The 25,293-nt window shown below is 42.0% G+C and overlaps 1 protein-coding gene across 1 annotated transcript in view; it reads left to right on the top strand.

Moving 5' to 3' along the window:
• The window catches only part of BRF1 (BRF1 RNA polymerase III transcription initiation factor subunit), a 173,322-nt gene that overhangs the window by 138,586 nt on the left and 9,443 nt on the right, over positions 1-25,293 (top strand). The gene's annotated exons all lie outside the window — the stretch shown is intronic.

Below are 25,293 nucleotides of genomic sequence, written 5' to 3'. Positions count from 1 at the left end.
TTGGGATATTCAGAGCCGAGGACACTTCCTGACCTGCTCTGGAGCAGCTCCTCTCCTCTTCTCTCATACAGGCCCCTTCCTTGTCACCTACAAAGTATGATGGAGGGAAACCACCAACTTCTTATAGATCTTTTGCTCTCCCCCAAAGTTTTGCCCATGAACAGAACACTTTTGCCGCCACAGAGATCAGATGAGAAGACACAGAGTAGAGTACAGCATGTGTGGACCTCAGGACCTGCTGTCCATGTGCAGTGGAGAACCTCTGGCCCTGAGCACTCTTCCCAGGCATTGCTTGGCTCAACAGCTGTCAAAACCCAGGCAATTTAAAGGATGCAGCAAGGCTGTAACAGCCCACAGCATGGCATGGTGTGATAGATTTTAAATCTTTATTTATACTCAGAGTTGAGTGTAACCTTCCTGCTGAATTGGAGCACTGAAAGATGTTGGACATTGAGAGCCCTCTCAGGCCACATGCAGAATAGAAGTATTCAGATATGTATTAAGTAGTCTGTCACCTCTTTATTCTGAAATGGTTTTAGATGTGGTATTTATGTGAAAGAAATACATGCTGTTACAGCATAGTGTTCTTTTAAGAAGTTATCAACATATTTAATCTGAGTGGTTTGAGATATTTAATCTGAAGTATGAAGGACACGCATACAGATTTGGAAGTGGAATGAAGTGGCTGGCATATTTATTTTGTGAGGTTATCTTTGCCTGTCTAGAGGGGCAACACAGTAGTTTTAGGAGAAAAATGGCTTTGCACACTTCTGTATGGATTTTATCGTGGAGCAGTAAAGAAACAAAATAATTGGGAATCCTGACTAAAGCTGTTGCTGAAGTTGAGCGAGATAATCATCAGATTAAAGCTGTAGTTGAATCAATCAATCATCTGATGAATTAATAACAGAGATGAAAGTCAACAATGAATCAAATTATTAGATGAAGAGAAGCAAGACAGAAATCAGGGTAGTTTAAAACATTGCAGCAGGTTATTATGGGGCAGTGTCACTTGCTGCCCTGTTCTGGGAGGCACAAGTGGGACTATCCACTCTGGGCTTAGTAAGTCAATGGAAGGGTTAATTCTGTGCCTGTGAAGGTGCTACTTAACTGGAGGTGGTTTAGAAGCTTGTTCTTTTTCCTGCCAGATAAACTGTGTGCAAGCAATATTGGCTTAAAATTTGATATGCAAATACAGCACGTCTTAGACATGTTTGCACTTTATTCATACCTATTGAAATATTACAGAGAAATATGGTGGGAACAGAGCAGCAGAACAGTGAGCTCCTTTGTGTGGATTGTTTGTGGAACAAGATGTCTGGGTGAGCAGCTTGGGTTGCTCATATCACTGATGGTGCCTACTGTGGGCTTTGTCTGGGTGTTCTCATGTCAGGCTGTGCCTTCTGAGCTTTCTCCTCCACCTCTGGACAGTGTCCAGGAGATTAGGATCATCAATGGCTCTCAGTGATGTGGCAGTGCAGAAAAATTGCTGTTTGCCAACATGTTCATTTGTTGCCCCACCTCTAAAGCCATCTAAAGGCACTGGTGAGTTAAGAGCTTGCTTTGCCTACAACCAACCTGGTCTAGTCCAAATGTGATTTGGAGCCCTGGGAAGTCTGGAATATAAAATATTATTGGGCCTTACTATCAGATTACATGTAATTTATTTTTCAAGTCAGAGTATAAATACTCTGACAGTACAAGAGAGAAGCTTGCTGAGAAAGCTTTAGTCTCATCATGGGAAAACTCCAGAGTATATATACCTTAAATTTCCATAAATCCCTGTAGGAATAGAGATACTTTCTATCCATTCTTATTTTCATTTTCCTGTTATTTCTTGAAACATTCTTGTTCCTTTTCAAGAGCAAAGCAGTGGGGTAATGAAATCATTTGGTTTAACTGGATTTCATGCATTGATCTTGCATGGCTCAGATAGACCTTGTCATAGATTTCATGAAAATAAACCTAATGCTGTACCAATTTAGGTTTGCTGTAGCAAACCTAAAAGCATGAGATGACAATAGTTACTTGTGTTCTATTAAAAAAAAAAAAAAAGAGGGTGGGGAAGCCGTGAAGGGCAGAAAGACAAAGAAAAAGGACTAATTAAGGATTTAAAGCCACTGAGGTTTGGACATTTTTGCAACCAGTGAACTGAGTCGAATGTAAAGTGTGGTGTGTGTAAGCTGTAAGGAATCATAAATTCTGTATAATGCAAAATAACTACATAGCAAATGACTGAGTAGCTCGAGAGATCTTGGATGGAAGGGAAAGGTTTCTGTAAAAATAAACCTCATCTCGCTGACCTTTGCCGACCCTGGCTGCCTCTGTCTTAATCTAACCTGAAGAGATTAGAACAACTCCAAACATCAAAAGGAGCCGTAGCCACCGTTGTGTCCCGGAGCCCCATTGTGTTCAGGAGGGATTTCTCAGGAAGCAGCAGCCTGGCCCTGCTCCGGAGCCTTCCCCTGCTGGCACCAACAATGCAGCCCTGGCTGCAGGTCAGCCTGGCCATCCTTGGAAAAACAACCCACCGCTCCTGACATGATGGATGGGAAACCCGACTCCGGGATTCATTTGCCCAAACTTGTTTGGAAGATTTGCTGGGTTTATTGAGCCAACATTTTTCAGGTGCTTCCTGTGTTTTATCCAGGAGTGGATAAAGAACTCCTGTGTTCAGCGGCAGAAAAGCAGAAAAGACAAATATAATTGCATCACATTGAAAGTTTGCCTTTCAACATGGTAATCCCCAGAGTCTGGATTTTTACAGAAATTATATTTTTACACATGCAGTTATACACACACACACACACACACACACACACACACACACACACACACACACAGAGCTTTTACAGAAAAAAAATTTCAGATACTCATTGGAGGCAAATGCAGGTTTCATGCATTTATTTCTATCTCGTGGGGAGAACTGACAACGTTTCTGAGATCCAGTGATTACTAGGCTGTAGTTTTCTGTTAGCTTTGGGTCACAGTTTAACATTACTCCTTAAAGCTTAAGGAAGTCTTAAATTATGAAGCAGTAGGAAATCCTGAGATCCAAGGCACTGAGTGAGCTTGCAGTATAGTATATATTCATTATTTTGTTACTACTTCAGTAGCTCATAGGTATTAAGCACAGCATTATATTAACTTTTTGGTGAAGTCCAGACACTAGAAAACTCAAGTTTATGGTTCAGCATTTGCTGATAGGATTTGCAACTGAGGGAAGTCCAGACTTCAGATGGCTTTTGCAGAGTGCTTGTAAGAGGCCAACCACAGGAACCGATGCATTTTTGTCTAAATTACTTTCCCTCTCTTTTCAATTTCAGTATCTGCTGATTTCATTTTAAAACCCATTTTAAACCAAATGAAATAGCTAAGGGTTTTTCTAGCACAGTAATCAAGACCTTTAATACCCTACCTCTCTACAGACCACAGTTTTAGGAGCTGATGTTTGTGCTGTGGTTGCCTGTGCTGGGCAGGGTGTTGCCATATGCTGTGGGGGACACAGTGGAGCAGAGGTGACCCATTTCAGGCTCTACTTCCAAGTAATTTTCAAAGTTGAGGAAGATTTTCAGGCTTTTATTGGAAGACTTATCTTTTCCTAAAGCACTCTGAACAGCAGAGCTCCTCTTGCCTGTGCACTCTGCTCCACATCACTGCTCCAGAGATATCTGGCCAGCTTCCAGTTTAAATTCACTTAATAGGGTAAATTTGAAATGATTTAAACACTCTCAATTTACCACCATAACCAAAGGGTTGAAGCCAGGAGCTGCAGAAGCACTGATACTCAAGAGAATTTTTGAGGAGGTATTTAGATGTAGCTGCTTTTAAAATGTCATTAAGATGAGATAAGGAATGCTTTAGGTAAGTGATTTGTGATTCCAATCTCCCAAATCTTCTGTTAATGGATCACCTGCAGATTTTCTGTACTTACCTCGGCCTGGAGTTTGTCTCACTGACCTTGGATTTAGGTTCATGCCGTCACCCCTGAGCAATGTGTATTTTGGAGTATTTTGGTATGTATATGAGATTTTTTGGTATGTATACAGGCACCACACAAAATGGTGAGGCTCTGTCCCTTACAAGGCAACCCTTTGACTGAGTAGAGGTACTCAGGCATTGTGCATGCTTTTGGGACAAAATGGTGAAACAACCTACTTTAAAACATCTGAATTTTTGCCAGTTTATGCTACAGCTTTCTCAGATAATTAAGTTACTGTAAATGCTGTCTATTCAATTGATGCAAATATTTCCTTTCTTATTTTGTGAGACTTTTTAGGATGGACATCACCTTTGTTTTTAATGATCTTTCTTCAGCTCTTACCAAATATATCTCAGTGTGATTTATTATTTTTCTGTCTAACAGGCTCCTAAACATGGTTTTTTTGACTGCAGTTCTTTCAAAATCTAGAAAAAGAACCTTTCATTTTGCATGAAGAGGAGAAAATAGCTGTGTTTTTCTTTCCCTTAGAACTTCAAAGGCATAAAAAAAATTAAATAGAAAAAATAGAGAAAAATAATTCAGAGATGCTGAAAGGGGCTCACTGATTTAACTGTAGGGAACATTCACGTATCTGCCATTTTGGTCTCCTGAGAATCAATACTGTGAAACTAATCTATGATGCTGCAGGAGTCTATAATAACTCCAACATATTATCTTTCAGAGTATTATTACTGGAATAAAAATTGTTGGGTTTAAATTTTGGAGATATCAGGATACTCATCCTGGCATTCATTATTTCATAAAATGGATCCACGCTGTTCTCTGTGTGCAGACACAGTTCGATATTCCTTCAAAATTATACTGAAGGATGGTCGTGCTGTTCCAGTGATCCTGTCCAGCACAGTTACTCTTGGATGGGGATGTAAAAAAAACCAAGAAACCCAAGCAAACTGTGACTGCTTCATTTCTGCTGCTCATCATTGCAAAGATGTCATCTCTCAGTTGGCTGATGAAGGGAAGGCAAAGGAGTGTCTGTGTCAGCCTGGTTTTTCCCAGTGAGAGCTGCAAATCCACCTTCACATTTTTTTCTGTTGACTTATGGTCTTTGTTTGTTAGATACTGTGAGTTTGTAATTGGTTGAGGAGGGAGAAGCATCTTTAGTGATGTATTTATTGCTGTACTGATAGACAAGTTATGAAGTTTGGGCTAATTATAATTTCCTGTGTCTCTGTAAATGGATTTGAAATGACTTGTTTGCTCCTGTGCTATAGTAACTTTGGTCATTTATTATTTTTTCTTTCAAGCAACTGAATCCCACATTGCCTCTAATCTGGGAAAATATTAGATTTCCTTCACCTAATCGTAGAGTCTTGGTTTTGCAATTACATTTGGAAACAGTGATAGACAATTGTCAGTGAAAGCAAAAAGACACAATTCGTACTGAGGCTGAATCTGGAAGTCTCTGTTAAAAATATGTCTGAAAAACAAGCAGTCAGCAATGGAAGTAGCAAAGTCTAATTTTCTAGACTTGGTTGGCATCTTTTTTCCCTTGGTCATTCCCTTCCTTTCCTGAAGCAAGATCCCCAGTTCCACAGCTGGTGGCTGTGTGGGATGTGGTTGATTCCTTCCTCTTTGGTGGGGTGGGAGCTCTGTTGAATCTCCCCTTTGTACTTCCAGTTTTCACAATAGAACTTGTTTATCTTGGTGACTTCTGCCTTTATAGTTTTTTGTGGTCAGCAGATGTTTGGAGGGTTGGAGCAGAGTGTAAGCGACATAGATGGAGTGTCACGATATTGCATAGTTATCTTTTCATAATTATATTTTATATTTTCATAATTATATTTTATTATATTTTGCATAATTATATTTTCAAAACAGTGGAGAGTGCACCCTGTTTGTGTGGGCAAAGACTTGGAAATAAGGAATGCATTTCTTTTTAAGTAGTAGCTGATTTTGGGGGATTGGACTAGATGGCCTTAAAGGTCACTTCCAACCTAAATTGTTTTATGATTCTATAATTTAATGGGACTTTCTGAGCTTGTAGTGGTGTGAGGTTTGGTTTTGTTGGTTTTTGTTCATTTTTTTTCCCCCAACTGATTTACTATCTAAATATCTTCTAACATTTAGAAACTGTTGTTTTTTCAGGATGAATCCAAAATCACTGCATTGCTAGGGGAAGAATAATCTCAAAAATAACCTTTAACCCTTAAAAACATCTATGTTAGAGTTGCCCAATATTGGTAATGAATACATAGGTGTGATGCATTTCATCAACTTCACTTGTAGAGAACCTAAGGGAGTTTGTCATAACACGAGTCCCTTATTGATGACACGGTTGTCTGTGATTGATTAAAAGTGGCAGATTTATTTCAGCTTCAACTCTTTCCATTAGCATTCCTATCGACCATCTGGCAGTGGAAAACCTCACTTGTGAGATAGACTAGGATCTTGTTAAAAAAATTACGAGATTTCTTGGGGCCTTTTTTTTGCCAGTGTCCTGATGAGCCAGAAAGTTGTCACTTCTAGTGACAGTTCTCATTGCCTGAAAGGATTGAGACTGATGCTAGGTCAGACTGTGGCTTGTTTTTAATGGCTTTTAATTATTGCCTTGATTGCAGCAAACATCCAGTTAATGGTCATGCAAGTATCATTTTGTGGGCTTTGTAGCTCTTCAGTAGCCTTCAGTTGTTGGTTAGGATGAGAAAGATCAACTTGCTGTTTAAGTGGGAGGAACAGAGAGAACAGCTTCTTTCAAAATGGTGCCTGCATAAAACTGGAACTTTCCCTGAATTGTTCAATTATGAGAACATCATATCATAATCAAAATCATTTGACTGTGCTTAAGATGCCCTAATCAAAATAATTTACAGATGATGTGCAGGGAGGGATGCTTAAGGGGCAAAAAGTGAATTCTAAATGGATTGTGATGTTGCACAGTGTGGAGCTGCCTATATGTCCCTTACATGGTAGATACATGCACTGATAGGAGAGAAATATGGAGCTGGCATGAAGGGATGATGACTCCTGAGGGCATTCAGGGAGGCTTTGCAGCAATACAGTGAGTTACATCACAGCCTGAAATGCAGCAGCTGCTCTGGCCCCACTGCCCCCTGATGAGTAATAGAGTAACAGGGCAGTCTTTGGTAAACAGCTTTATGGGGCTTTTCTGCTGCTGTGTTTGGCACTTGGAGTGTAATGCTGGCCCTGGCTTCCCACCTGCAGCATCCCCTGCTCCCCAGAAATACAGCCATTCAAAATAAAGGCATGAAATCTTATGGTTAGGACTGCTTCCTTCTAAATTTTATAGGGGGCATTCTAAAGATTAATGTTACCTGTGTTTTGCAGAGAGGTGAGTTATGAGAAAGAATATGTGAGTTTCCTTGTGTCTGCTGGGTTTGCTTAAAACAATTCTTTGACATTGTTGTTAACCATGCTTTTTTCAGGGAGGGAGGTTTGGCAGAAATGTTTCCATTTCTCAGAGTGTGATAGATTTCTGTCCAGGCACTCCAGAGCTTGACCTTGGGGGCTGTAAATATTTTAAATGGTTCCATGGGTATTTCAAGGTTGTGGCTTGCTGAGGCATAATGCCCAAGGGACTGCTCCCTAAATGGGCTCTTCATTGCACTCAGACTCACACAAACATTGCAGCAAGTGAAGGTGTTAAAAAATATGCGTGAAGGTCAAAGTGACAGGTCTTATTAGGAGCTAACTGGCAATAGTTTTCTTGAAGAGTAATCTCCTAACAATTTATTCTCAATTTTGTATTCTATTTTGGATATTGTGTTGATGCAGCATTAAGATTACAAAGATGGTAGTTACTTGTGCAATATTTAGCATTAGAAAGGGGATGGATCCCTTCTGATTCTGTTTTGCATCATTAGAAATGTTTATGCTGGGGAAGTATGCAATTTCTGAAAATGAAATGTTTTTGGAGTTAGCAGGAATTATCTGAAACCCATACATAATGTATAGTGTAATTCTTTTGAAGGTCTCCTGTGTTATCCTTTTTTTGGTCTGAAGTAAGGTAATATTGGAGTAAAAAAGGGGAGGAAATTTATTCAGCCACTTGAAGGCATTTGGTGGAGCATTAAGATTTGTTTGGTTTTAAGTGTTTCTCAAAAAGTGCTTCTCTTGTCCGCTATTTTAATTGTGCCATCACATCTGTGGAAGATCATTATCATATTCTTTTATGCAGGCACGTGTCAAAGCATTACTCACTTCCAACCATCTGTAGACTATTTGATACAAATTCAAAAATTGAGCTAATAGCCAAGGCACCATCCTTGTATCAGAAAGTTTCTTAAATTTCGTCACCTACAGGGTTTTTTTGTCCTACTTAATACGTTTTCTTTCCAAAACAATGCCTTTTGGCAGCTCCTGTTGTATTCATACCGTTGTTTTGGATAATGGGCCAGACTTTCACACACCACCATCTCAGTGCACTCTTCTGGATCCTTTGCCAGTTGTCTGCTTGAACACCATCTGTTCCTGGCAAGGAGTTACCTTCAAATACCTAACAAAACAGGTCATGGGAAAAACCAGAGTCTTCCAGGAGCTAATGGTGATAACACACCCAGATCCTCTGTTAGCATTTTCCTCCTAGCACTTTAGGAAAGTTGCTCTGTTTAGGCAGATTCTCTTACCCCAAAATCTTTCCTTTTGAGGAGCAGTTCCACAACTGCCAAAGTGAACAGCAAGGAGGGTGCTAACTTGCAAGAAGATGTTTTGTGGAAAGCTTGAACAATGCATCAAATTCAGTCCTACCCCATAATGACTTGGAGAACTTCACTAATGAAATCTGCAGGAGACAATAAAGTGAGTCATACAGCAAAGTCGACTGAAAATGGCTGTGCAAAGTAGAGCTGCTAAGGAAAAAAATATAACCGAGAGTAGGAGATAAAAAAGAGCATCTTGGAAAACATCCAGGCTAATGCATCCAAAGAAATACAATCTGAAATGCAGAGGAACATGGGAGCAGAAGCTGTAAAAGCCATAAGGCTGAAAAAGATAAAGAGATAGTGGACTGCAAATTAGATATGAGGCTCTACAAAAAGACCAATTTGGGCCACGCTTTGGAGGAACAGCATGTGACAGATTAGGGAGGCATTAGGCCTGTCTTGGAGAACCATTTGCCTCTGCAGATGAGAGAATGGGAGTCATTACTGTGGTTTCAGCAGGAGAGAAAATAGTGGTGTTGATCTGGAGGAAATGCTGAAGCCCCATCCAGAGTGCGGAGTGAGCAGCCCACAGACAGGGAAGTGTGCAAGCTTTTGGGATGTAGATGATGGAAACAGCAGCACATGGCATGATAGAGCTGGGATACAGCTGAGGAAAAGGCTGATTTCAGTGGGACAGCAGGAGTCTCAGTGGTGGTAAGTGGGGTGCTGTGTTGGAAGACAGTGTCGTCAAAATACAAGATCAGAAATACTGAAGTGAATTAAGGTCTTTGTCTCCTTTTGGAGCTGTATCTGATTAGACAAAGTCCAAATTTCTTCCTTAGTGCACTCATGAACTGGAAGAAAGAGATGAGTGGTGATGGTGAAGCATTTATTCACTTCCAAGGATGTTTTGTAGCTGGGGGTGAACCATCACTGTGTCAGTCAAAGGGTGCTGCATGTCCCAGCCACTAAGGGTGAGAGGGCAGGATGAGGATGCCAGGCTGGGCCAGTTTCATCTCCCTTCATTGAAGTCAGCACCTGAAAAGTTTCTTTTTTTCTGGCTACTCACACAAGTAGAGGTGCAAAAGGGATTTGAAAACATCTTAAAAGGAGTTTGTAAATCGCCAGGGCTGGTTTGTTTCTCCTGCATGAGTGGGGCTGTCACATGCTCTTTGGAATGGGGGCAGCTGAAAGCTCCTGCCTGCAACCCTGGGCTGTGCTGGTGTGAAGTGGAGCTGTCTTGACCTCTGTCCACCATTGCTCCTGTTGACCCTGTTAAAGTGGGTTTAGTCCTAAAGAAACAAATCATCAGCTAATTATTTCCCCAGTCTGGTGGCCCTTCTCACAGATGATTTACCATTTCAAGTAGGAGCAGTTGTTTTAAGGTTTTTGTTTGTTTGTTTGGGTTTTTTAGTGTAGCAAACAGAAGGGGGAAACTAAAATCTGATGCTGGGTGCAGGTCAGTTTTCATGTTGAAAGGGTTGTATGAAAACAGGTTATGTGGTAGCTTTGAACGTGGTCCAGCTTGCTGCTTAGTAGGCCTGCATTTTGCAAAGCCTGATTATTCAGATGAGTTTTTCTAATATTGGCATTAATTCACTTAGAGCAGTGTATGAAGTTGCTTATTTCACAGTCCTCTCAAACGTGGGAGCCTGGCTGTGAGCAGAGCAGACTGCTTATCAGCTCAGCAGCCTCTGCAGCATCCTGTGTTCAGTAAATGCTGGGAGTCAACCTTGAGAGTTTACAGACACTGGCTCGTGTTTCCTTTGCTCTGGATTTCACTGCACTCTTGAAATCAGGAGTTTTAAACCCAGGCTAAATTTAGAGAGAAGAGGGAATTCCAGTTGCTGGAATTGCATGGCCAGCAAAGCATCTCCTGGCCAGAGAGAGCTGGAGCTGGCCAGGGGGTGAGGGGGATGGAGTTTGGGAGGGCTCTGCAGACAAAGCCCAGCAGCAGCTCTGTGGTGTGAAGTGAGCCCAAAGGTAGTTCATGACTTTGTCAGACAAGTGCAGATGGAGGAAAAGAGCCTCCAAAACAGCACTTTTACTCTCTCCGGGCAGGTTTTGGGTTTTTTTCTCCTTTCAAATGGTTTTATTTTACTATATCTGACACCAGTCAAGGACAGAGGAAGCTCTTTAACCTCAATGCAAATAAAAGAGTAGTGTTTTAGAAAAAAAATCTGCTTGCTTTCTACCTCTAGGCCAATGGTTGTGACAGACCAGAGAATTTAACTATAAAATTACTCATTAGTTGGGGTTTTTTTTCTTAATCTGTTTAGCTGTAACAATCCATTTGAAGCCTAATTTTTGCTTAGGAGGAATAAAAAAATTACCTGTAGCAATAAATTCATCTGTCTGTCATGCTGTTTATCTGTCTATCTATCTGTCCCCTAAAGACTAGAAAATGTTGGTTTTTATTTCTATACCTCCCTGAAAATCAATTTTGACATTTTCTGTTTAGGCTGCTAAAGGTTTTGGCAGATAGAACATGGATTTTGTCTTTTGATGGTGAATTCAATTCAACATTTATTGCAGAGACCTCAAGTGTTTAAACGTGTGGTGATAGACAACTAAACCTCCCACTGTGCTAAACTCCACCACGTCTCGTCAGTAGTTTTGCTATTCAAAAAGAATTGGGACTTGTTTCATCTGTTTTTAATAAATATGAGGCTTGCATGCTGTTCATGTCAGAACTAAAGCCAACTTGAGTTGCAGTTTGACATGTAGAGTCTTCACTTTTTAGCTCTTGCTGCTAAAGATACCTACTCAGGGTGTTGTTATCCTTTAAAAAATGTAAGGGGCTTTCACATCTTCTCATCTGAACTGTGCTGTTGAAATGTGTGAGGGAAAGGAAAGCAAAAGCCAAGCTGCAAAAATGCTGGTTGTGTAAGAGGGCATACACTTGGACTTGCTTGCTGGCCAAGGTGGATACCAGCATTTGGGAGCAGTTGGGTTTGGTTGGGTCTGAGATGCTGTTGCTGATGCTGGGGTGAGTCTGATGGAGACCTCTCCTGAAAACTGGGAAAGGAGAGGAGGGCAGAGCTGGGTTTGGTGGGTCAGGCATCGGCATCAGCATCAGCCTGGCCTCTCCTGCATCACCCTGGAGGATTTGTTGAGGTGATATCTACAGGAGAGCGATTGGTGATCCCAGAGCCTGTGCCCTGGGAGCTTCCCAGGTTCCTGGGAGCTGGAACACCGCATGGATTTTGTGAACTAAAGTGCATTAAACACCAACAGCTGTTACTAAGACATGGGAGGAGGGCAGAGCTGGGTTTGGTTGGGTCTGAGATGCTGTTGCTGATGCTGGGGTGGATCTGATGGAGACCTCTCCTGAAAACTGGGAAATGGGAGGAGGGCAGAGCTGGGTTTGGTGAGTCAGGCATCGGCATCAGCATCAGCCTGGCCTCTCCTGCATCATCCTGGAGGATTTGTTCAGGTGATGTCTACAGGAGAGCGATTGGTGATCCCAGAGCCTGTGCCCTGAGCTTCCTGGGAGCTGGAACACCCCATGGATTTTGTGAAGTGCATTAAACACCAGCTGGGGGTTACTGGGGGCTGCGGGGATCGCAGGGAGCGGCGCATGGCAGGCGAGGGGAGCTGCTCCTGGCTGGATTTGCCAAACACAAACACACTCCCTGTGCTGCCAGCAGGGCTGGTGGGCCAGGAGCCCAGGGCACAACTGCAGTGACAGCACCTCCCCAGACTGCTTTTGTTGGGAGATGAGAGAAATCTGCTCCCAGGCTCTCTGCGTGGTGCTGCCATTTGGTGCAAACACCACATCACTCGTATGCCGTGTCTGAAGTGTATTTTTTCATGTTTATCATTTATCCTGTGAGATGGATGGGGAATTTGAAGGTTAGGACTGCTTGCATGGGCATCAGAATTCAATGGGAGGACGTAGAGGCAGTAAATGAATTCAGGATTGGATTGATCAACTTCTGCCAGTGTTGGCAATTGGTTTTAGCACCCTTGTGTGAAATGTGTTTATGGTAGAAACATGTATTTTGTTTAAGAGGTTAGGCTGCTTTCTTGTGCTCTTGTATTAAGATTTTCAAATAATTATTAATACTCAGAAGCCCAGACGTAACAAGAACCTTAGAACTGTAATTTCCCCATTGAAGCCAGGCAAAACATAGCACTTCTGAATTTATACATTCTTGCTCTAAGAATGACTGTGAAAATTCACACCAAAGGATGATAAATTGCTACCAAATTAATTTCTAATGTAATTCTATTGTGCATGCGTTAAATCTGATTCAGTTTCTTTAAAGCAGTTTACTCAATAAAACTTTTTCTATAAAAACATGCACAATAAAAAGTGTTTATGTTGCAATATAGCACTTAAATTGCATTTTTAAAAAAACCCACATGACAAAAAATCCCCTCTTTTATATGACTATTTATTTGCTGTAACATTTTACTAACCAAGGGAGCAAAGTAACCCAGAGATCTGTGATGTCATGCTAAAAGCCCAAGTGTTGGCTTGCCAAGTATTGATGTTCTCACGATACTTTGCAGACACAAAAAACTAAGGCAGAGTGGAGCGATGCTGTGGTGCTGATAAAGGAAATCCAGTGTATGGAGATTAAACAGCTGAAAGGCGGGCGTGTGTTACAGTGAGTCTGTGCAGACTGTTGTCTCCCTGGGGCCAAGCACTTCTTAGGCATTTGCTGCATATTTTGACCAAGTACAGAATGTAGGAGATCTAAACTAACTTTATGCATTGAAGTTTCTTTAAAAAGCAGAGGAAGGTGTCACTGTTTTTTTTTTTTTTAATCAATTTTTTTCTGAAACGGATGCTTCAGAAATGCCTTTAGAGAGGAAAATGAGTGTGGTGATGAAAAAAAATAAAAAAAGAACATAAACAGCTTGCTCATTAGGCTCAGTTAAAGCTAAGTTGATCATTGATACAAATTTGCATTATTTTCCCAGCGTGGCATTTTGGTAACAACTTTTCCTCGGTGTGCTTTTGTTTCAGTTGACATTTGCTTGAATGGCCAAGGGAGTTGGCAAATTCTGTGCTGCTGGTCTTTGAAGTTGTGACTTCAGCCCAAACAGCCTGGTCTTTGTGTGCAGCAGGGAGCCCCTTGCCTTTGGACAGGGTGCATGCAGCACAAAGCCTGGGAAGGGGCTGTGCATACCCAGCCTCACAATGCTGCTCAGCACTTCACTGCAAGTAGCCCAGGTCCTGCAGGAGTATTGGTGCCTTTGCTGGGGTTTTTTATTGCAAGGAGTTGAAGTTCAAAATATTAAAGAAAAAAAAAAGAGGCAGAAGATTAACCTGAAAGTACTTTTTTTTTTTAATTGATCTTCAAACATAGGTTAGTATTTAGAGGGGTTTGAACTACAGTGGGAATTTGCTGTCTTCTCTGTTCAATGCAATTATTTCATGACGGGGTTGGAGAGTAAGCTCTGCTAAGTACAAAGGAAAAAGCAGGGATTTTACTTGAGATGGATAGAATTTGTTTAAGATTTTACACATTGTCACTTGTTCTAAAATCTGTTGTATGTCCAAAAGTGTCTGAAAAACTAGACACAATACAGTGACAAAATATGAATGCTTGGATGGGAAGGAGGAAATCTGTATAAATAAGACAGTGTATAAATATCTATTTATTGTATTATTTGCACATTTCATGGTCAGTTGAACTTCTTTTAGTGTTCACAGCCCATATCTTAGCAATTGTGGTAGGAGTGTAGCTTACACAGCATTTATGTGACTCCCTCTCAGATGGAGCAGCACAATGCTGAAGGACAACTCCAGCCCCTCAGTATTTCTGTGTACACAGAGCTGAGGATGTGCATGAGCAGTTTTTGAATGGAGCCTTGTAGCTGCAGTAATTTTCTTTTTAATGCATCTTCCATAGCTACAGTGAAGTGGAGGAGAGGATGTTCAGCAAGAGGAATTGCTTGCCTGGCTTTTACATTGGCCCTTCTCAGAAGCTGGATTTTTGTTGGCTGAAAAACTACACACAAGGGGCCACAATTTCTTGGAAGGGCTCAGTAAAAAATTGAGGTGGAGTAAGGTTTTTAAATAGATCTCGTCACGTGGATTTTGCCATGTTTGCTTTGATGGGGAGTGGCTGATTCCCAGTTACAGAAATTTTGGCCATCTGAGTGTTGGAGATTGGGGTCAGCTTTCCCCCTCTCCAGGTGAGGGCTCGGTGCAGAGGAGGAGTTGGGAGCCTTGGCTGTAAGCCAAGGTCAGGAAAACATCTTCCCAGCTGAACTCAGCTTCTCCGTGCTCAGATCTGCTGCCTGACCTGCTTGTGCAAGTGCTCTTCAACTGATTGTGAAAACTCCAGCAATTTCAAAGGTAATAGCTAGCAGAGCTCTCCTCAGGCTGACCTGGCTTGTTTTGACTGAGCCAGATTAGGGACTGGTGGCCCAGAGCTGCCCCCTGTTCACCAGCCACGTGCAGCTGACTGTGTCTTCACCTGGACAGGTTTTCCAATGGATCCAGTTAAACCAGTGTGAGCAGCTGTGAGAGGCATCTCCCCTGCAGTTAGAGTGAGCTTTCTATTGGATAATTCTATCTGTTAACACTAGTATTAAGCTGTATTAAAGCAAAACACTATCAAGTAAGTCTGCTTTACCCATGGGTTCCCCTGCGAAGCTCACTTAAGTTCACCACAGATGTGCAACCTTACACACACTGGAGAAGATGGTGCTATCTGCTCCCCACATCAGCAGCAGTGTTCTCATCTCTCAAAAGCAGTTGCATTTATTGTACATAGATTTTAAAACAGCAATTATTATTATTTTCCTTCATAACATTTCCATTTGGAATTTTCTTTCTGTAAAAAAAAATGTGGCTGCATTTTTATACTCATTTCTTTATCTGTACCAAATGCATTGTGAAGGAGACAGGACTTCTGGATCATGAAGGGCTTCTGTGACCCAGTTCAGCAATTCATTGGTTCATAACAGAGTGTATGAGCAAGCACCCACAGTGTGTAGCAATGCATATTTTAAGCTTGTGTCATATTCAATGGTAAATAGCCATTTTCCCAGTGCTTTGTATTGGTTTTGCACTTCATTATCCATGCATAGTTATACCCAAGTAGAGATTGCCAGGCAAGCAGTTTCTGAGGTTGGAATAAAGAACAGTTTGCTTTCTGGTCCTTTCTTATGCCAGTAAAGGTTGGATCCAAAATTGTGAGAGAGCTGTATGAACTTGCAGGAATTTTGTATGTTAGAGGTCTATTCTTCCTGTTGACTGTCCTGTTGGGTTTTTGGGATGGGATGTGGGATCAACCTCATATTAACTTTGAACAAAGCTATGCAGGTTAATGTGCATGTATTCACAGTGTATGCTGATACCTGACCAGTTCATGCACTGGGTGCAGGCTGTTCTTGCCTGATGCTGAAATGGTGCAGTCTCATCTCTCTCTGTCAGGTTCCTTTTGCACAGCATCTCCAGGTGAGGTGAGAGCAAGTATCCCACAGGATTCTTGTGAGGAGCAGGGAGGCCAGATGCAGGCACTCAGGACAGCTCAGCACTGCTGCCAGCAAAGCCTGGCTTAGCCTGTGTGCCAGAGCAGGGAGGGAGACCTGACAGACCGGTCCTGCTCACTTGACACAGGACACAAAGGACTCAGGTGCTTCCACGGCAATCACATGCTGGCCTGACCTCAGCCATCAGCAGAGCATGGCTGTGGTTATTAGCTAAGTATTTCCATAATGTGTGCCTCTCCAAGCTGTAATTAAAGCCAAGCCTGCCCCTAGCTAATTACAAGCTTGCTTAGAAGTGTAGTTTATATAAAGCTTTTCAAACTTTGTATGGGGAAGATACACATCCACAGGCATAATAAGAATGACGCCTTATTTTCAAAATGAAATTTATAGGCTTTGGTGTCTGTTTCTCCCTCCCTTCAGATTTCTACAGGCTGTTTTTTGCATCCTTGTTCAAAGTTTTTGCCAGAAATACTACCCAAGTTTCACCAACATCAAGCCAGTGATTTTTTAGTTTGCTTCAGAGTGTTTTTGTTCTCACTGCTGAGAGAGTAAACCAGATGTTAAAATGCCTTTGAGCTTTGTGTGTGGAGAAGACTAACAAATAATACTTAGATCTCTCATAAAAAGATAAGGAAGATAAGGAATCCTGAAAGTGGTGAAACCTTTTGTTGAACACATCACTGCAAGGTCTCTGTGAATAATGATCCATCTATGGAGAGTTGCTGTGTGTTGCTTAGGTGGTGCTGCACCTGTACATCCTCAGCTCAGTGTGTAGCAATAAAGCAGTGCTGGCAGTGTAACCCCCTGGAGCAGCAATACAGGCAGGGCTTGGTGACAAGGCGGGTTGTGACTCTGACATGTGGTTGTAGGATGGGCTGGTGTGGCCATGGCTCTAACAAAACATTCCCCAGTGGATGTTGCAGCACCTCATCAGCCAAGGCCACCCTCTGGGGTGACTCTGTGGCAAAGACACAGCCAGGTGGTACTGACATGGTCACCACTGCCCTTCCAAAGCATTCTCTTTGGATTTTCTTATTCACTTGCTCTTTTCCATTCCCCATTTCCAGGTGTGTCGTTTAGATCATATGCAGCCTGGCAGGAAGGAATGCACCACCACGTTCTCTCATGAGTGGATGGTATCTCAAAAGGAAAGGGAGCACAGTGGAGCCTGCAGCACTTGTGCATTTGTCTTTGACACCTTTGGAACAAGGGGATGCTCCCATAGCCTCCATCACCATGGCTGTTTGGGAAAAGTGGAGTGCCTAACCCAGTGTATGGCTGAGGAGAGCGTGAGATAACTTCTGCAGCTGAAGAATTCCCGCTCCTCTCTCTTGTCTAGCCATTTTTGAATTTGGTATTTAGTTTGATTATTCAGGTCAGATCAGATTTAGGTCAGTTGTGATGGATTTTTTCCAAATCCAGTTCCCTAGATTCCTACTGTAAACGCTTACCAGATGACACAATGTGAAGCTGGAACAGACTCGGGCTGTGTGATGACCGAATAAAATCTCAGTGGGAACCACTTCCACGTTCCTGAGATCAGTTTCTCATGTAATAAATTCTGTATCCAGAATTGTATCAAATACTTTTCTGACAAGAGTGAGTTTTTTTTCCTAACGGACAAATCCCAGCAGAGCTATTTATAAGAAGCCTCTCTCTTGTGTTTGCACTCACATGCCTGTTACTCAGACCTACACTGAAGAACAAATATAACTAAATTTTTTTCTGTGTCCTTGCCTGTGCTTTTGGACTGACCCTGTTTGGTCTTATCTGACATCCTCCACAACATTTCTTTGCTGGTGTTCTGTTGGTAAAGGTTGCCATAGCAAACCACCATTAAAGGCTTCTCCCCGAAGGAAGAATCTGGATTTATTTGGTGACACTTTTTCTCTGCCTACTGTTTCTTTCCTTTGTTCTGCCTGATTCTCTCCTGGCTGGGAGGGATGGGGAGAAGTGATCTGAGTGAGTGCCTTGCTCATACTCCATGTTAACACCTACAAAACCTGTGTAACAGGGAGTAGGTGTGATGTTGAGCACCTGGGCAGTGCATGGGGGAGTCCTTTGGCTTGGGGGGAGGAGGCCAGCCCATTTCAAACACAAATCCAGGCATGGGAAAAGCTACTTGAGTTGTTTTTCTAAAATATTAAATTTAGAGCTGTGTTCTCTCACTATTAGTTCCTAAAATGAAACTAGACATTGCCCAGAAGTTCTTACTTAACCAACCTACAGCTTCTTGTGCCACAGCCTCTTTATTCATTTCCGGACATGTAAAGGGAATCCTTGACACCAGCCTTCTCTGAGTTGTGTTCTGGCTCTCTTATTGCTGCATGTAGTTCTCCTCTACATCAAGTCAGGCAGATGAGGCCTGTGCTTTCAGTTTTGAAAAGTTCTGGTGTGTACAGGTCACAGGGGAGGGTGGATTCTTCCACTTGTGCCTTCTTGGTGGTTGCAAAACCCACATTAAATCATCATTCTACCATTTGGCCTGATTAGATGTTCTGTGCATACCTCAAAATATGTGATGTTTTACAGTGAGATTTGCTATTTAAATAAGAGGTTTGCCATAATTGGCTGTTATAAATTACAAGCAAAAAGGAATGATTTATTGCTTATAATTAGAAATGAGCTACGAAGGGGAATGTTGGTAATCATAAAATAAAGCTTGTAATACATTGGTTTCCAGATGGCTGCCAGTGAAGTTGTTCTTTAATGTATAATAGACTAGACACAAGGAAAGAAAAAATCAGTCATCCATCTTTATTCCTTGATGGACTACTTGTATGAATCTATAGTTGCCTGAATTCTGAAGTATTAGTTTTGCCTCCATAATTGGATGAGAGAAGCTGAGTTTGCCCCATGGTATAGACTGCTAGAGGTGTGGAAGAAGTGAGTTCCTCTTTTGTTTGGCATGATTTTTGTCCTTGTAATGTCAACAGGGAAGATGCAGCGATCGATCTCGCATCACCTCTGGGTATAACAACCTCAATGAATTGTTCCCAGAGACTGCAGGTTACTAAGGTGTTTTCTTTTTATCTTTTGCCTCATTTGAAGCTTTCATGAGGTTAAGATTGATCAAAACACTTGTCCAAAAGCAAATATCTGTAATCCTCCTTGCTTGAGTCTAGAAAAATACGTTTGCACCAGAAACAGACGGCAGTGCTACTGCTGAGACTTTTTCAATAGCATAATCCTTCTGTTGAGATGATAATGTGTTCATTTAACTTTTTAAATTTCACTTCTTGTTACTATAGTTTCAAGCACCGTTTGAAATTTATTTTTATTTGTCTTATCTGCTAATAATGGCTCTTTCTGCCCTAGCAGTTGCATTCTGCACTGTTGCCATTTGAAAGACTGCACTACACGATAGTTAAGGCATATGGATTGTCACCACATGAGTTGTCTCACGCCCATGTTTTAAAAGTGACACTGCCATTAGACTTGCTTAACTGAGACCATTATGATTACTCATTTACCTTCATTAAAATGCTTCATAGCTTCCTTATTTTAAGTAGCTTTTCTCAGCAAGGTGCAGATTTGCCTTGCTGCCATCATTTCATCTGGAAAAATTTACATGGTGAAAGGGATAACATATTTTCAACTAATATTTTCCTGACCTGTGGAGAGATGAGCTCATCAGTGTCTTTATTGACAAACCCAGGAAGAAGGTGTGTCAACCAGAAATATTAGATCAGTCAGCTTGTCTTGTCCTGAAGCAATTGTAATTTCCCATGGTCTGCAGCAATTTCCTTTAGAAGCAGATATGTGGAGATATTGTTTGGGATCTGCTGCAGGAGCATAATTTCATTTGGTCCCAGTGAGGTGGCCTTAGATGTTATTCTTTTCATTTTTGCTGTTGAAAGGCTGGTTGGTTTAGTCAGTGGGAAGAATAGCAAGTTGCTGTTTTCCAGCATCTAACTGAGGAAAAAGTGTTGCAGCTATGCAGAAAAATATTGCCCACTCAGAGCTGGGTTATTGAAGACAGATGTTACAACCCCTGCCCCTCTCTGAAAAGCCTGGAGTAGGTGTTTAACTCACGACACACTAGCAAAGTTCCTGCTTTTCAAAAGCCTGCTGGTGACTGATGTAGGTGCTTAGTTCCTCAGTGGAAAATCTATTCCTTAGTGAATGATAGAGGTTCTTACTGTTTTTCCATTTTCCTCCTGTGAGTTTTGGTCCCTCAGTGCTCAGTTCCAGGCATTTGCTGGGAGAGGCTGCTCTCATTAGCACTGAAGATGTTCTCAGTGCCGTGTTGTCTGGTGCTGCACTGATGAAAGCCAAGCTCCTCTGATCCAGCATGAAAGAGGACTGAGTGGGAATCAGAAGTGGGAACAATTCCTCATTTCACTTTAGTTTTTGGTGTCAACTTCAGTTTGTTTTTTTCCTGCTTGAAATGGCTCTTTACATGGTGTTGCTTGCTCGGAAAGAGGATGAAGGCACTGACTGTTGGTGGAGTTGGAGTTCACACAGGGATGTTGGAGCAGAGTTAACAGGGACTGGCTCAGCTGTCTGCTGGTATCCAGGAGGGTTCGCACCCTGCCTGCTGCCCATCAGTCACATCTGTACAGCTGGCAGCACTGAGCCATCTCCAAAGGGACCAGCTGTGTGGGAGCTGAGCTCATTGCAGTTTGGACATGCTCTTTCTGCCATTAGTTGGGGTCTCTGCAGTTCTGGCACTTGGGGGAACAATTTAGGGAAACTCCTTGGGGCTTTCACAGTGATGGTGAGCTGGACAGAGCCTGGTCTTGAGAAAGCCAAAACCACCTGCCTACCTCACATTCAGGCACACATTGTTTCAAGGTGTGAGCATCACAGGTGCTTTGTCATTCTGCAGAGCATGATGGTGTCTGTGGTTACATCTGAACTTCTGAGGTGGTGCAGTGCACCCTGACCCCCAGCCCCTGTCTTCAGGGCATCATGCTGCTGTCCATGGGTGTCACAGCCAGCCCTGGCCTTGGCTGGGTGCCTCCACTTCCTCTCGAGCAGAGGGAATGGCTCTTGTGAGCATCTGGCTCTCAGGCAGAAGCAGAGGTAGAAGATGGTGGGATCCACAGCTGGATGTGCAAACCCTGAAGTGCTCCAGGGTTATGGTTATCATTGCAGCCTTTGTTTTGCCCTCTGGAAAACAGCAGTCATCCAAGTATGGGAGGGTCACCCCTTTGTCCTGACCCAATGTCAGGACAGCAGGCAATGTCTCCTGATGCTGTTGTGTTTCCAAGAGGAGATTTAAATCCTTGCAGAGAGGTAATTCCCAGCTTTCCGGTAAGGATAACATTGATGGTACCTAATTAAAGGGCACTCTTAGCCTGTGTAAACATTTGTATTAATTTCCTTCTCACACAGATGTCTAGTAAACTGACCTCCTGAGGCAAAACCATCTGGCCTCAGGTGGGAGGAGGATCTCGGCCAGCGTGAAGAACCTGACCTGTCTCTTGTTGAGTCATTTCTCAATAGTTTTTTCTGTCCCTGCACATGAAAGGCCTGTGCATGGATATATAGGTTTCATGGGCAGTTGTCTTGGATGACCTGCATAATTACACTGCAGGCTTGTGGCTGTGGGCTCTGCTCGATCTCTGCTTCCCATTGTGTATTCTGGGACCATCCGTGTATAAAATTAGTATGGGTGGTAAGCAGCAATAAGATGTTCCCTACATGGGTGGATTAAATTAAAATTCAGTAAGAAAAGAGCTTTGGGTGAGTTTCCAAATTACTTGTAGGATTGCACTGAGGAGATTGTTATGGTATTGTCAAACTTTTTGGTGGATGAACAGTCTGATGCAAGTGAGGTGGGTTTATTACCTCTCGCTGCTCTTTCTCTTTTATGTACTATGCTGTGTAATCTTTTGTTATTAAATAAGAAGCAAAATAAAAACTGTTGTTTGTCACAGCCAGCTTGTTTTGCAGAGAAAAACACTTTGAAAGTTCAGTCTGTGTGATCTCCAGCCCTGTCAGGAGCTATTATATTGAATCTTCTTTTAAATTGTTAAGCTGGAGGACAAACCCAGACGTTATCGTGCACATCTCAGCTGAGAGCGGAGCAGATTCGGCAGGGAGCAGCCTCTGATGCCTTGTACCATGCCATTAGTTTTTGTCACAAACATGTCAAGATAATCTGCTTCCAGTGTTATGTGTGTTGGCTGACATGAGCATTAGTAGATCTGCATAATTTTTGAAGTAGTTTGAAGTGTGGATGTAACACACTTGGGGCTGTGTGAAATTTTTTTATCCCCTTTTACGCATCACATTGCTGTTCAGAAAGTTGCTTGTTCTGTTTTTCCCTCCCACAAGGTACTGTGTTAATTTGCAAAGTTCAAAAGGAAAATACCCCAAACTAAAAGTCATCATAAATAGTGAACGACAACTGACACACTTTGGAAGACCAGGAGCCCCATTATTTCCCAGTCACAACATTACATTTTAAATGGATGCTGTTGTCACTTCAGGATATATGGAATTGTACTTTAATGCAGGCTGTTATTATTTATTGAGCTATTTATTGAATTAGTGAACCTCTAATTCAGTCTGGACTTTGATGGACAGGATCTTTCTTCTGTGCATGTGTGTCCCTTGGTAGCCTTCTATAGAGGTTGAGTCATGCCCAGTGAAAGTTGGATAAGATACTTTAATTACTTATTTTTTCAAGGTGCTTTTTGATCATTAATACTCAGACCTGTCTCAGCCTCAAAAGGGGTCGTGCTTCTCCATGAAGACACTTTTTTCCACCCTCTGAGGTGCAGCCAGACAGCAGAAGGAGCCTGTATCTGTAGCCATGGCAGCCAGTAATTTATTGCTCCATATGGCTGGTGTGGCAGCAGCTGCTCTGGTTTAAGGAGGTCAGGACATTGGGGCATTTAAGAAACAAAACAACACCCCCGACTATAAAACCTTCTTAAATGGTTTTGTACAGTAATAGTAAGGCTCTCCCTAGGCATAAGGAGAGCCAAGGGGGTTATGTATTTATAACTTTTATAGCTGTAGTTTGAATCAAAGCCATTATTTCAGCAGGGAAATAAGTTTTTGTGATGGTTTTACCTTTTTCCAGTGTCGTGGTTAGTGTTTTAGGAAGCAGGTAGTATGGAGGGGCAGTGGGCTGAGCCATTCCACCCAGGTGATGAGATCCACCCTTGGATCTGGCCTGCAGCAGGTGCTGACCATCCATGGCAGGAGCAGGATCCACACCACTGCTTCTGGATGCATTTTACACTATGCTGAGAGAGAAACTGTATTGTCAAATCAGATGACAGTGCTGTATTTGTAGTAAGGAAGTGAAGATGTGCACGTTGTGAGTGGCTCTCGTGGAACAGAAATACAGCTTTAATTTCAGTTTGGGTGTGAGGATCCCTTGCTGCTGAGAAATGGTATAGAAGGGCTCTTGGATGTAGCACTAAAGTTCTTCCAAATAGGCTTTTCATAAACGTGAATCTTTTTATTTTCATTAGGGGACCATTTTAATTAAAATGAAACTGGAATGTTTACTCTGCTTCCTGTAGCTGTGATTGTTTTCTTCACTGTGTGAGCACATGTATAATTTGCTCTAAAAGAAATGTCAGCAGTTTCTGATTACCTTGTGAGTCTTACTCAACAGCTTGATTTTAATTGGGGGGAGGAAATATTTTCAGGGTGCTCCAGGGAGGTCTGATGTCTTTGGGTAGCAGGAGGGAAAAGGTGCTATCTTTGGTACAATGTTAATTGCAATAATCATGACTATGAATTTAAAATAAAAGTCTTTCATTTCTTACCAATGTTGGGTGTTTTTCAGTCATGTCAATGAAACACAACCTGTTTGATAATTAGAATCCTTCAGCTATGCAACCTTTTGGCTTTGCTGCATCCATGAGTTTATAAGCATCCAAACAGGGTGATTTTTTGGAAAACAGTGATTGAAAGTAGGTAGGTACTCTCAAATCTTGGGAATTAAGGAAGAAACTTTTTTGTTATGAGGGTGGTGAGGCAATGGCACAGGCCCAGAGAGGTGGTGGATTCCCTGTCCCTGGAAACATTCAGGGTCAGGTTGGACAGGCTCTGAGCAACCTGGTGAGGTTGAAGGTATCCCTGCTCCTTGCAGCAGGTTGGACTTGACAGCATTTAAAGGTGAAAACTCTACAACTGGGGCTAGATAATGGAAAGAGGAGGCTGAGCACATAGGGAGGAGTGTGTCCATGTCTTCAAATATAATCTCTTTGAGCCCAGAAGTCGACCAGGATTTGTAAGTAATAGATATTTATGTAGGTCAAGTGAATCTCTTTCTTGAAATTCTTTGTAATTATGTAATATGACAAGAAGTATCTGTAGCAGAATAATGTGTTCTGGATTCTTCAGTGGCACTGCTCCTGAAACATTCCCTTAGCTTCTTTTTGTTTTGATCTGCTGGAAGGAGGCACCTTCAGCTACTTGAGTTGTTGAAATGCCTTTTGGGTCCTGCAAAGCATTTCAGAGATGACCAGTTTTTGAACCTTTCTGGAGCTTAGCTAATATCTTGTATTTTAATATTATCTCCACCATCAGAGATAATGATCTGAGTCTCCCCTGCTCATTCTCTGGGGTTTTGTTTCCTCCTGCTGATTATTTGAAATAAATAAATAAGTAGGAAAACAACGAGTTTCTGTGTGTTAACAAGGAGGAATGACTAAGAGAAAAATGAGAGTAAAATACTGCTTCTCATACAAGACTGTATCTCTGGAGGCATAAATTGGTATTCATTAAGTTGTTTGCCTAGACTTGGTTAAAAGACGTGCTTGAGGAGCTGTCTGAGCAGTGTTTCTGTGGAAAGCAAGTCATCCTCTTCGTGACTAGATCCATCTAGATGAGCAGGAGAGACCAGAAAGTAACACTAAATGATGGATTGAGAACAGCCTCCTTGGCAGTGTGGAGACAACAGACTATGAAATGCTTTTCAGAAGTAATAATATTTAACACTTAGCTGTAAAGTTACACTGATTCAGCTCTTCTCCCCCAAACATACAGGTCTCTTTCACATCTGATGCAGAGTTTTTAAAAATGTTTATGTTCAATTTCTGTCATTTCTCATTCAAGGTGTTCAGGGTCCCCAGGGTTTTTTTTTATGATTTCTGTAGCTGGATGTTCACTTCTTGCCTGTGATGGTTATGGTATCCTCCATGCATAATCTTACTGGTATCCTCTATGTGTCATCAGATGCAGAGAAGCAGTTGCAGACCAGTAATCAGAGCATGGCCCACTCTTGCCATGTTTGCATTCTTCCAAAAATCAGTTTTCTTT

Source organism: Molothrus aeneus, chromosome 6 (genome assembly GCF_037042795.1).
Source record: "Molothrus aeneus isolate 106 chromosome 6, BPBGC_Maene_1.0, whole genome shotgun sequence".
Classification (NCBI taxonomy): Eukaryota; Metazoa; Chordata; class Aves; order Passeriformes; family Icteridae; genus Molothrus; species Molothrus aeneus.
The sequence above is the reverse complement of the archived record's forward strand: the minus strand, read 5'-3'. Positions and strand labels throughout refer to the sequence as shown.